Source organism: Leptonotus elevatus, chromosome 11 (genome assembly GCF_054856555.1).
Source record: "Leptonotus elevatus isolate MCC_2025b chromosome 11, RoL_Lele_1.0, whole genome shotgun sequence".
Classification (NCBI taxonomy): domain Eukaryota; kingdom Metazoa; phylum Chordata; class Actinopteri; order Syngnathiformes; family Syngnathidae; genus Leptonotus; species Leptonotus elevatus.
The window spans coordinates 14,130,063-14,144,234 of NC_141249.1; the positions used below are offsets into that span (position 1 = coordinate 14,130,063).

The window sequence follows — 14,172 nt, forward strand, 5'->3', positions numbered from 1 at the left end:
ACTCACGCAGCCCTTCGCACGCCCGCCACCGGTTACAATCCAAGCGCCGAGCCTGCTGCTTCTGTTCATAAGTGCATATGTTGCATTATTACACGCACACAGACCCTTTCCTGTTCCTTGGTGGAGGTCGGTCTGTGACACAGAAAGGCTTTCCCTGTAAACTGGCCCTGATGCCAAAGACTGAGGTAAAAGTGGAAACATTAGTTATGCAAATTGTAATTGTGGATATACAAACATAAAGCCTGTTATTGTTCTGTCAATGGCAGGCTCGCATTTGAGGGGGTTTAACTTTCCACAACGCAGCCTAACATCACAAGCTGTTTTGGAGCTCTGCGTCTCAGCCGACACTTCTGTTGAGCCTCACTGTCAAACTTGTTCTTTGACTGCAGGGAAAACATTTTTTTCCAAATAATACTTGACCCAATAGATCAAACCTAACCTCAGGAAGATGCGGCCTATTAAAGTAAACGAGCCATGTGAGATAAAAATCAACCACTTTAATCTTCCAGTGCATGCAATAAATCCTTTGCTATAGTCAAACTAAATTGTTCTTAATCCATTTTTACTCGTTTCTCCGCCACAGATGTGTTTAGTGTTGGTGGCCAGAGTGCAGGCCCGTCCGCTATTGCCAAGGTGGCTGTCAAAAGACTGATACATAACAGAAGACCGCTCGTTTGGACTGCAAGAAAGCAACTCGTTCAGCTTGAATGCAGTCAAATTCAGCATACGTGGTCAACCAGTCACATTATGTGAAATGACTAACAGCAATATGTAAGGATACAATAAAAATAAATATGACAGAATTAAACAGGTAAATGCTTGGTGGGCAAAATTACACATGAAAAATATATATAATCGATTCTTTTCAATTCCATAGGCTGAATATTTGGTATTTTTGGATCTCATAAAGTGTCACATAATGTCAAGCGTTTGTGAACATTTTCACGTTCTAGCTAGTGTTGACATCTGCCTCTTGGCTTACCAGTGAAGAGGAGTGAAATATCCCCAAGTCAGTTAGTCAAGAGTGAGACACAAATCAGTGTGACACGCCGCATTTCTGCAGAGAAGTCTTGAAAAAACAAAGCTTTTCTAGCAAACAATAGAAAGCAGAGGTTCCACGCGCTTCACAGAACCATGTTCAATTAGGAAAAGCACCAGACGTGTTCATTTTCATACTGTACATGCGGCCAAGTATTACGTAGGGTTTCCTCAAGCTTCTCGAGAACAACCGAGAGAAGCTAAATGAAATGGGTATTCAGACAGACAACAAGAACAATTTAACTAAAACAAAAATCTGAGGTAATGTTAGTGTTGTGGAAAAAATAAACCACCGCGTGCTGGATTTGAGTAATAAAACAACAATATATTGAGGACATCCCGGAATGATCACTGGAGCGCTCTGCAACTACTTGCGGTAACACGAGCTGTAGACAAGCCATTTACTTTGCAGCGATGACATATTGGACAGCAAATTGTGCCTGATATCATCACTTACAGTAGTTGATGACAACAAAGCAACCACTAAGGAGTCTCTTAACTCACTCAGTAAGGGGGCAATTGAAGACCGGGGCTTCACATTTTCAACAGAACAATGTACCATATGAACCATATGAAAAATACAAATATTTTCAGTCATGGCTTTCTCCATCCTAAAACCTTTATTAAATGTGGGGCTGATTAAAGTAACATCTTAATAGTCTTACAAGTGATTAAATAAGAAAGCCAACGTAAAAAAACAACACAATTACTGTAGTAGGTTAGCTGCTAGCACGAGATGCTAATGTAGCAGCCTGTATCTTCCCTAAAAATTCTTTCTTATCAAACAGGACAAGCAGAAGTAACTACAATTTTGTAACAAAGTCTGAACAAAATACTTTTATTTTTGTGACAAAATACTTTATATAGTTTGTATGGTATTTATTGTTCTGTGGTGTCTCTTCTTTTGAGAAAAAGCTAACCAATCAAAAGGGTTGTTTTCTCTCTAAAAGTTGCGGACATACACACACCCCCTCCTCTTCTACCAGTCCCCAATGGGGTAGATGCCACGGACTTCCGACTTCCGGGTTTCACACATCAGCGTCGTTTTCGGCCACTGATGGCCGCGTTCCAACACTCGCACCCATGCTACTTTGATTCATGGGTTGTTAACTAGAGTATTTTTTATTACAAACACGTTCAGTGTTTGTCTTTGTTTTGTTTTTGAATATTAATTCCTACTTGCTTCTCTGCCTCTCTGCACTTGGGTCCTCCACGCTCCACCACTCAAACCACAAACCCTCTTTGCCTTTTTTTTTGTGTGTGATAATCTTTACTAACAGTAGCTAAAAGGAGCAACAGACAAACTGACAACAGCAGAATACACAGACAAACTCTATTCTGTTAACTGAAAGGCATCAGGTGTCTTTTGCTTCGTGGTAGTCATGCATCCGGAGGTCAGAAAACAGCATTACATGGTGGGAATTGTGTTTCAACCTTTTTTGCACTCATTTTCTGGTAATGACATGACCGCAAGCAGCAGAAGGCATCACACGTTCTGATAGGCAAGGACAGCTCACAACATCACACAGCCACAATATGAAAGTGCTGGCAGCGGCCGGCGCAGACTAAAGATTTCCTTTTCCTTTTTATTTTCTTAAACATAAAGCTGCTTGAGGCAAGGAAAGTGCAGTAAAACTTCGTTTGCCACTCCAAATTGTGTCCTGGGTTTCGGAAAGTTTGACTAAATAATTAGCTTTCAATTAGGTGTCAGTTACATGATTGATTTGCTTTGTTTAAAGGGCACATGTGATGCAATTTTTTAACAAAATCCCATATGTCTTTGTGAAATGTCTGACATTTGACTTTGGTCAAAATTCTTGTTTATCAGCGCCGTTGAATTCCGAAGGTTTTGAGGGGTGGCCTGTCTCATGCAAATGAGCTTTGCGTTATGATGACTAACAAGTGTTAATCCATGGGATAAAGAACCATATGTTTTTGAATAACAGTGGCCCAAAAAAAAGCCGGACTATTACATCACAATAGGGCCAACATTTGAACGTCTTGCCCTATAGACCCATTTTCTAACATCGGCAGTGTAATTTTACACTTGATGATTGCAGGCACTCGGGAGACCCAAATATGTCAGCCAGAAGAGTTGGCTTGATTACTGCCTTGAAATGTTAGTAAAAGAATACACTTCTACATTTCCTCTACTCCAAGTCAATCCAATCAACCTGTCAGCATATGTCAGTCTTTTTCGCTCCCTTTTTAACAATCCCTACCACTTTTGATCTGCAAAGGTTTGTGTTGAAAGGCCGCAGCTTTCTGGAAATGTAATCCAACTGGGCGTTTTGCAGAATAGCCCAATTTGCCGGTGTTCTGCTCACACAAAGAGAAGAGATTACGGCTGAGAGGCTGAAAAATTCAAACATATTTTCCAAAGAGTGTTGCTAAGTGAAGAATAGCTGACTGGACTCGCACGCATCTTAAACCACAGAACGTTTTTCCTCCGACTAACATGTGCGGGAAAGATATAAAATTGGCTTGATGGCATACGGAGGGCACGACAGCCATATGTTGGATCACTTGCTGTAGTCCGCCATCTGTCCGCAACTTCTACCACACTTGTGTCTGCAAGAGACATCGAATGTTACGTACATTCCTCATTCTTGTGATTGTGTCCGCGCGCACGATACATCTTGTTCCTCACCATCTGAAAATGTCGACGAGTTTTTGAAAGAAGCCTGGAATGATCCATTAACGATGTGATTAAATTGGCATAACTCATGTCTCATATTCTTGTTTAAAGATGAAATCAAAATACTTGGCGACTGATGAGGATATCCAATGAAAAATGGAGTGAAAGGAAATGTCCTTTCAGCACCGAGTCCAGGATGACTCTCTTCGACATTCCTGATGCAATCAGACGGGGTTAGCTCTCTGAAACTAAAGTTAATCAACTACAAATTCCTACATCCTTATCTCTAACCTCTGAAACCATTTTTTTTTTTAAATATATGCAGTGAATTATTTTAGTGAGTCAGCTATGGAACAAGAACTTGTGGGCTCTGTTGATGGGAGCTTCAAAGCAGGAGCGTCTTGACTGAAATCCACCAGGAACAGACAAGAATTCCACAGTAAAACAAAAATGCAGACGCCCTAGGATCGCTGGGGGAACTCGAGGGAACCTTTACCCAATGGCCGAAAGTTAGTCTGAAAGCAGGTGAAGCAGTTTGAAGCTGGAGTCTTCGAAAAATGTAGGAATGTGGCCTAACAGTCAACTGAGATTAACAATAGAAAGGTGTTAGTAAAACCGTGTGTACTACATTCCGTTCAATGGGAAACCTAGAGAGCTTCAGCAGGTTAATTTCTGCTGGTATAGATAGTATTCACATGACGTCATGTGACCCACATTGTGTGCCGTTCATGTCAATGGACAATGAAGTGTCCAGAATTGCAAAGATGAATTGAAAGGATTTCCAACCGACAACCAAAGTGTGTTCTGACCATTTTGATTAAGGTAAGTGTCATTGTAAGATGGTAAAAATGCGTTTACCGTAATGCGATCGTGATATATGTGAGCCGCTAGCCGTGGCTAGCTCTGGCTAAAAGTAGATCTCGTGGTCAAGATGTTCGATTTTGAGATCTCTCCAAATACCATCCTTAAGGTCTTTTATTTTCCTTTCCCAGCAGCCCATAAGTTGAAATTAATGTTAAAGTGTACGAAAATAAGTGATGAATCAACAATGTTGTTGTTGTTTTTGCTGTAACATGCTAGCGCTAATAGCTAGCGCGGTCGGGAAACTAGCTAACTTGCTTTAGATTATTCACCTCAAATTTACAAATGATAAATGCACAGCAACCAATAAAATCCGAAAGTACATAAAATGCAAGAATGTTCGGGTTTTTTTCCCCCCGAGCCATCCTACCTCAGAGCATATGTGATATGTTGCCATGTAGTCCGGTCCGGGCAGTAACATTGGCAAATGTTTGTAATCCAATCGATTCCACTAATCTAACTTTTCAACGTGTACCGCTGCAAGAAGTGTTGAGCTAAATCTTCGGCAAATGTCTTGCTTACACAAGTAACGTTAGAGGAAGACGGAGGTGACATTGATCAATAACAAAAGAACATTTGGTGTAAAGATAATAGAAACGTTGGGGTGATGTAAGGACACAGAGACCGAGACAAGACTGAATAAAAATTCCTTTGATTCTGAGATGAGACTGAGACCCTTACATCTTTCTTTGTCTTGGTCTTGGGACTGATCTCAAGTACTCCAACACTAGACAAAGCTACACGTACACACAAGTCGGGTGACCAACCATAGATGACAAGAAGAGTCTCTGCAATACTTCAACGCTGACAAGTTAATCATAATCAGCAGCGATGCAAGTAATCATGTTGCTGTTAGCAGAGCATGACATTGCGCAATTGGCTGGATAAACTGAAGACAGCGTATAATGCGTCTGACACAAATCTACTACACAGAGAACAGACTGAAGACGCCACTTACATGATTCACTGATTCAGGCGTTGCAAAATGTAAATTGGTATTAATGAAATAAAAGAGATTATCCGTATCCGTAACATCAAAGAAGCCGATGCAAACTTATTTTTTATTTTTTTTGCTTCAATCCTCGGTTTACAGCAAATCTTATTTTCGCTCTCAAGGATACCTCAATCTTCAGTAATCTGCATTTGTCCCACAGCAGCGTTCTTAACTGTACTTCCTGACCTCCGGTAACAGAGGAAGGCCACAATATGAGAGAATATTACAGTCTGGTGCACGGGAGATCCGAGGCTTTCTGACAAGGTAAACAAGAATTCTTTTTATTATTGCACACAGGCAATAAAACATTTGATTGGAGGAACCTTCTTGGTTCTACGTTTTTGCGTCGTGCGTGTTGTGAGTGCAACATTTCAGCTATAGATCACCATTCAGCATCATTATCCGTTATATCTTTTGCTTGCGCCTGTCCCGTTGAATTTAAGGACTCGAGCGAAGAGAGGCCAGGTCTATAAAGGAACACTCGATACTCCATGAAAGCAGAGATGGAATCCGCAGTGGCTCACCGCGTCCAACCACATCAGAGCCCCTCCAGCCAGGCCGTCTCAGTGAGGGACTTAATGGGAATGAGGGGATCCATCCGTCTGGGAAAGTGAATATTCAGATACAAAAAGGTTGTTGGCTGTTTTCTGTGCCATCTCCCTCTGGAATGATTTGGGGTTCACGTGGGTCTAGCACATATATTGCAGCTCTTTTATTGTTCTCCTTCTGTCAGATATCAGTCAGAGCGTTATCAGGGTTGTCAATCATGGATGTATATTAGCTTGGCTGCTTCAGCGCAACCAATGGGAATCTCAGGCTGTGTTGTGAAAATCGTTTTACTGGGCTAAGTGCATACAAACATTCCAAATAATTGCCAAGGCTTATTGTGGAAAGAATGAGCGCAGCTGCCACTCTCTTTCTCTTTCCACTCTGTATTTCTCGTCGGTACCAACCACCTCCATCATCTACACAGCATGTGTGCAAAGCCATTTGGCCATTTCATTAATTTGAGTGATTTGGACCAGAGAAGGCAACATTGTGTGAAAGAATTAAGTACTTTGAGCCATTTTTTTGCTTTGGTCGTTCTCTATTCTGGTTTTAGCTGCACATTTGGTTATTTCTGTAACGTGTGTGGCATTCTAAAAACATAAACAATCAACACTACAGCTACATGAGTGTTGCATCTGAGAAAGTTCTGTCTGTTACTTCCAATTCCAACAATAACGACCACATTGGTCGTTTTACCATGAACCAAAATATGTCCAAGTGATACGTTTTGTAGTTTAGAGACCTCTATCGGCCATGTTCTATCAGCCATGTTAAATAGCGAAAAAAAAAAAAAACAGTAAAGGGAATCAAACCCAGGTTATCTGGTCAGGAAACAAACATTTATCTTACGGAGCTAACAGGCCGGTAATGACCTTAGTGTTTTTTTTTTTGTGTATGTCAATTCGCTGTCGGACTAATGGTTGGGGTTAGCATTAGGCTTTCAGTGGGGTTGTACACTACACGTTACGTTGTTACATGGGACACTAACGCCCAATTACCACTGACTGCGGAACCGACGTGGTGCGTTTTCCGTACAGCATCCACACGTTGCGTTTACTGTCCGTGTGCCATAAATCTGTACCCGCCAAACCACAAGATCACGGGGGGTTCACGCTGGAGAATTGAGTTAACGCGATAACAACTGTGTATATAGAGTCCTATTGGTAAACAATAGCCACACTTGCCTGTTGTCACATCGATATGCTTTTGGACATTATTTCTGTGATTTCTACCATGGCTCTTGTTAGTAAACGATCCTTAAGTTTTCCGCGTGTTCGTAATGTTGATTTTCTGAATACAGACTGGAGATCGGTGAACAGGTCCTTCGAAGGATTTATTTTACAGAAATTTCTAGACACAGACAAGTTACAGACAAAACGCTGCAGTTCCTCTTGCAAGTGTGTCTATCCCTCCCACTTGTAGTCGTTCTTATACTTTCAGCATAGCGGTCCCCATAAAACCCCTCCCCTCTCCCCTTCGTCCTCAGTGCTGCCCTTAAGTCTCAAGATAGACAGTACTCAATACACATTGACAGATGGCCGATTGATGTGGAAATATAGTAGGTCTGAGACAACCCTGCACCCCTGCAGCAAATATAACTTTACATAGGAATCCTTTTTAACACATTTTCTCCCCCAAAACAGATGGCTAATTACGTGGGAAAAGGAAGGAAGAATCGTCAAACGTTCCGTCATATTATTACACTCATCAAGCTTTACTGAGGAGGTTAAAGCAGTTATGACTAAATCCAAACAGTTATAACTAAAATCAAAACAGTTATTATTAAATCAGAGCAGAAGACCGTCAACACTCTTCTACCATGGATAAGTACGTTTTGTGTTTAAATAGTGCTATTTTGTCATGTTCAATTTATTCTGAGCTCGTTTTTGGTCTTAAATGTCCAACTCATGTCATGCTATGTAGTTAGCTAGCTTCCCTCCACCGAAAAATGAGTTTGCAAACGGTTTTATTTTGAAATATACCAGATCTACCTTGATGCCGACGCTCGACTTCCTGTCCGGCTCGTGTAATTTCTTCAGCTTCATGAAAATCTGAATGTGGCGTCCGGGAAAAAGAGAATGTTTGCGGAAACCTTCCGCAGCGCCACATCCCTTCCTCACCGCACTGCAGTTGGTGTGAATTGACACGCAGACTCGAATGCTTTCGATTCCTTGTGGCGGCCGTACGGAAAACGAACCGCGTCCGTTCCGCAGTCAGTGTTTGCGTCATGGTTGAGATTAGGAAAAGGCACCGTGAGCCTAGACCTAGAAAACATGTAGTCTCACTTTAATATTTTTGCGCTATTTAACATGGCCGATAGAGGTCGCTAAACTAAAATACGTAACACTTGGTCATAATTTGGCACCTTTTCAAAACAACCCATGTGGTCGTATTTATTGGGGGACTGTCTCTCCAATACCGATACCTTACACTCGTAAGAAGTGGATCAGGGCACAGGCTACGTGGTTGGAATCACCTGCGCGTGAGTCAGGGTATCCTCAATGGCATTCTCGTCTTTCCTTCAAAAGGTGAGGTAAGCAGCATTGGAGCCGCAGCGCGACTCCTAACGAGGTGCCGCGTGTCTTTCCAGGCTCAAGCCGGAGGGGGAAGAGGGTCCAGTAATTGTCCAGGGAAGTCGGAAGAGTGAAGGGAAGGTGATCCTACCAAGTCTGGTTCTTGAACATGTACCTGATCCATTATAAGTCCAGAAAGAATGCACAATAATTCAGGAAGGAGACTCTTTGTGGAGTCCAATTCAGTGGTCACAATTTGGTTTATTAACAGGTTGAGATTGCCACACCTTGCATGCTTGATCACTCTGAGAGTAGGAAGTGAGTGAATAAATCCAATTATTCTAATATATATCCATCCATCATCTGCTTATCCAGTTCAGACATACATATAGAATACAATATCACATTGAGTGTGACTTTACTAGTTTGTTTATTTATTCCGTTTTTCGGCCCTGCCAACATAAATAGTTCTACATTGCTTCCTTTATAAGCACAGACAGTCGGAATCACAAGTCTGTCAAGTCGCTTTGGCTAACTGTGTAATTCCGATGCGGTAGTTTTGTGTTAACTGACTGACAGCAAACTGTTGTTTTGTTCAACTGATGATGCAGTGCAGCATTGGAACGCTTATGCTAGCCAGCTAGCTGTTGAGTTAGCAGCCATCTACTTGTGAATCCAGGACAACCGGGTATTCTTGTGCCTCCCGTTTTTGCCCTTTTTACGCTCATCACAAGATATCAACACTGTTTGCTGTTTTAACATTAAGTATGATATTTTTCGGACGTAAGTCACACTTTTTTCATCGTTTGGCTGGTCCTGTGATTTCACTGTGATGTCACTAGTGAGCGCTATCAGTCTATCTGCGCATGGTTGAAGTTTTCTTCCTTTTAGCATTTTTGCATACGGGCAGTTAGAAATGGACCCTTATGTTGATGTGGGACTGAACACAACCGACTTGATTCCGGTCCGATCAAAGCGGCTGCTCATTCCCTTCAAATTCAGCGCAGATGAGGCATGTGACCTACATGGACTCGCCGGACTCCATGCAGGGATATCAGGGTGCATTAAGTACATTAAAAGGAACTGCAGATGATGTAAACAGATCTCGCTTCTTCACAATGTTGTTAGCTTGACCCAACGTTGCCGAATGCATTTGGGGCACCAGTGTTATCGATGGGCCTGAGTAAAGTTCAGCGTCAGCTGGATTCAATTACTCCCCTTTTAACACCTTTCATCCATTTTCTATGCTGCTGATCCTGTTCAGGGTTACGGGCAGCGACGGTAGAACCGAAAGGCTGACGGGTAAGGGTAAGAGAATGATACGAAACTATACGAAATGTCAACAAATTTGCTGAATGTGTGCTTCATGCATGTGGTGGTCTTAAATTGCAGAAAGGCACTTTTATTTTAAGAGCTGAATTCTAACCCTCTCTTTTTGTCCCAAGTAGCTCCCCAAGACTGAATATCCTGTTTTACTTGACGAGGCCCATAATAGCTATCAATGACACTTTATCCCTTTCCCTCCCTGCAGTGTGCCAAAAGGTTATAACAGCACTATAATTTAGTATTTGTAACAGGAAACGTGATCACTGTGACAATTATGAATAACAAATGAACCATGTCATGCTCATTTATGATTCTTACATCACGGCTCTTGCATTTGATCCGGTGCTGTTTCCACAGTATGTTTTTCCAGCTCACCTGTAATACAATGACTACTGTGTAACCTTGAAAAGTAATGTCAAGGGCAGCCCGCGTGAGACATTTGACGCATGAATTAGAGCTTAGTGCGGCATGTGGTTCAGTGCAAAAACGGCTTTTTCCAAGGCTGGTCAAGTTGCACCCGATGTAGGCACAAGTGCGGTGTGCATTACCTGTATGAGTGATGGCGCATTAAAGTCATTAGATGAATCATCTTTTTAGAATTTGGATGGTTGAGCAGAAAGCAGGTCTTAGTGCGATGATGAGACTTCATCAGCGTTCACGCGGTTACGGTAACTATCACATTTTGGCTGTAACGTAGTACTATAATGAATTACTAGCAAAATCAAATAGCTGTTAAAATGGTTGTAAAAGTTGTAATGCAGTTTGATCATGCATCCTGCTGACATTTTCAAATTATCCATGATTTCGTTCACTCAGTATTATGCCTCTTGCCTTGACCTTTGGTTTGCTAATAAGTCCCACAACTTAGTGTAATTAGTTTTTCAGTGACTCTTGTTATATATGCATCAGTACGTGAAATAGATTCATCATGATAACATACAGTGGCTTGCAAAAGTATTATCCCCCTCTTACTTTTTGACCTTTCGCCTCATTTCAGGCTTCAAGCCTAAAGATATCAAATCTGATTATTATTATTTTTTTTAAGAATCAACACAATCATGAAGTGGTATGAAATGAACATGATGTTTAAAACTTTTTTTTTCAAATAACTATCTGAAAAGTAGGGCGTGCGAAATTATTCACCCCCTTTTCTCTCAGCGCAGCCAACTGACTCAAGAGGTTCCCTGATCATTTCTCAATGTTGACCAAAATGACATGACGATCAAAAATAGAGTTAACCTGTGTGTAATTGTTTCAGTATAGATGTTGTAAGTCAGTTCATGTAGGCCTACCTAATATCTGTCAAACTAATGTTATTTTTTGTTTAAAAACAAACAAACATGATTTATTGACTGAAAAGCTATAAAACAAAATCAAAACTCAAACACCAATAGTTGATTTAGTGGCTTAAGTACAAAAGCCATTACAATTTGTATCATGTTATGTTATCCTTGTTGTCTTCTAAAAGGCCATCAATATTTTAAAGTTAAATGTCCAGAAAGCCTTATAATATAAACGCTTCAATTTCAACAGCCACTATCGCTCCCCAAAGAGTGTTTATTTGTTCTCACGCGTATAACGTGTGTTTAGTTTGTGCTCACTGGGGGGACAGATGAGAATACCATCCCCATCATCTTTTTTCTTGAGCTCAAGGCTACACTTCATTGGCTTCTCACGCTCCCTCCTGGTGACTCTCTCGTCTTTCCTAATGTCCTCACAACAAAACAGCCGTGATGGCTTTTTTTGTTGTTGTTATAAGCAGCCAGATGGAGTCAGGGCCAGGTCAGTTAACAGCGGGGGGGAGAAAATGAAAAATTTGTCTGACTATGTGGGTGACATCAGACCAGGAAAGAAAAAAAATGGAGGTTTGTTTCTACGAGTACAATTTAACTAGATCCAAAAGCTTTATCAAAAACGATGCCTTTACTTTATTTATGCATTTTATTCCCCTAAAAAATATATTTATTTATGTTTTATCCAGTTACCTGATTGCTGATTTCAAAATGGATCCACGGGACAAAGGGGTCCTGAGCAGTGCATATAGCTGCCTGGCCTCACGGGAAAATGTCCGGTTGTCTAGATTACCCACTCCGGGCCTGCATACATACATACATACACATATGGTTGCAGTTTATAGTGGTGTAAAAAGGCAATGCATCAACACATTTTTTTTATAAATATTACTTCAGATAGCTTTGGAAGAGTATATTTATCTGTGCATTGCGGTTTAACAAAAACAATTTGAATCGGAAAATCGGTTTTGATTTAAAATATGTGAGTGCATCGACTCAAACCAAACCGAATCATCCCACTTTAAAGCGTATTGAGATATGTATCAAATTCATCTTTTATTGGAGAGATGCACACCCCTAATTTTACAGTATCTGCTGACCACACATATGTACGACTAAACCCAAGAATCGGACACGCACGGACAAAGACACTGGAATTTTGAAGATGATTCAGTGAAAATTAGGGGTGCTATAGAGTGCCGAATAGAAGCTGACGTAATGACGTACAAACCTTTGACGTCACAAAATTCCCTCACAAAAACACGCTGAGATCCCTCATGTAATCGCCGCTGTCGGGAACGATCGATGAATCAGCGCCAGTCTGTTTTCTCACTTGAAAAATTCTCATTAATCCCAATCGCAGAGCGTCTGAGTCTTCGTCCATTTTTATTTGGATTACTTAAGACACACCCGATATTGTGTCTGACCCATCTTGCAAATATCTGCTTTTCCCTGATGCCAAATACCGCAGATACCAGTTGTTAGTTTTCCATCTGGTGTGAACGATCAATAGAGAGAACATAGGAGGAGTTGAGCAACGGGAAGCTTCGCCCCCAATAATATTTTATATTTTTTTAAAGTGGGAAATAACTGCATAAGTCAATACATAAATCATCCAAAAGGGTTTTACAATGTCATCCGGCCTCAGTGGCAAAATAAGCTGTTGAATCATCTGAGGTCAGTGCATGTTAAATGTGTGGGTGTCAAAGCAGACGCTATAAATCAATGGTGACTTTACAGACAGCCATAAGCTGCTCCATAGCCATTTATTTAGTCATAGGAAATATTCTTTTAAAGACTGCGTGGTTAAAATAAAAAATAAAAAAAACTACCAAAAGCAGTGTGCACTCACATTAGCCTTACAAACATAATAATTTTCAGGTGTGATTAACAATACAGTGGAACTTCCTAAGTTCCACTACAATTTGTTCCATGACGCTGGTTGACTTTCAACTGTTCTAAATTCAATAATACATTTTGAATGCACATATTTTGGGCCTATACTGGCCTTATGTTTAGGTGTTAGGTACTCGTGGAGGCTGCTGCAAAATCTGACATGGAGTAAGTCATCCACGGCAGTAGTTGGCGCTATACTGCGGTCATTTGACACATTGGCGAATCATGAAATTTCATATCGGTACTCAGTGCTGACAGCACTAGTTACATGTGGCCGGTTGGCTCAGTTGGTTAGAGCGTGGTGCTAATTACGCCAAGGTCATGGGTTCGATCCCCTTACAGGCCACTTACTTTGCAAATTTCCTCATTGTGGGACTTATTACTTATAGCTGTATGGATGCATAAAGCTTGTGGAAATACTTTACCTAAAAGGTCTATAAAAACACAAGGGCCGTCTCACTTATATCAAACTAACTATTTTATGATCCCACAAATTGACTGTAAAAAGTAACCTTGGACAATGAGCTGCATGCTGCTACACCATGTCAGTTTGCTCTGGTAAATTTCCATTACAGAGATAAAAAAAATATATATATCAACGTTTCGCTCTGGCAAAGCTCCGAAAGCTGGAAGAAGATCACTTAAAGATTTTAGCTGCCTGCTTGAGAGCTGAAAAAAAGCACATCCTGATCATTTTGACCTCAGCTGCATTGGCTATCTTGTGTTGTACAAGCACACACACACGCACACACACAAACACAATCATTTAAAGGGACTGGTCGGGGGCTTTCCAAGCCAAATCTTACTTAGTCCGGTGGCTTCATGGGGACTTCAGTGAAGATCCGTAGCAATTAGATGAGCCATCCTTGAAAATTGTACATCTTCAATCAATTTTGAGCTTGTGATACAGTTATGGACCGGCAAAATTCAACCGCATCTCGAGATGGACCACCATGCAAGACATGTTGTTTTTATTCAGTATCGTATTGCCTTTTTGAAATGTCTGCTGAAGAGCACAAACTATGAGTTTCGCACCAAAAAAGTGTTTTGTCAGGAAAAAACACT

At 41.0% G+C, this 14,172-nt stretch overlaps 1 non-coding gene across 1 annotated transcript; it reads left to right on the plus strand.

Annotated features, from left to right (window-relative positions):
* Positions 1–13,379: 13,379 nt before the first annotated feature.
* Positions 13,380–13,453, plus strand: trnai-aau (transfer RNA isoleucine (anticodon AAU)). Its single transcript has one exon. It is a non-coding gene; the product is annotated as a tRNA-Ile (tRNA).
* Positions 13,454–14,172: the final 719 nt, after the last annotated feature.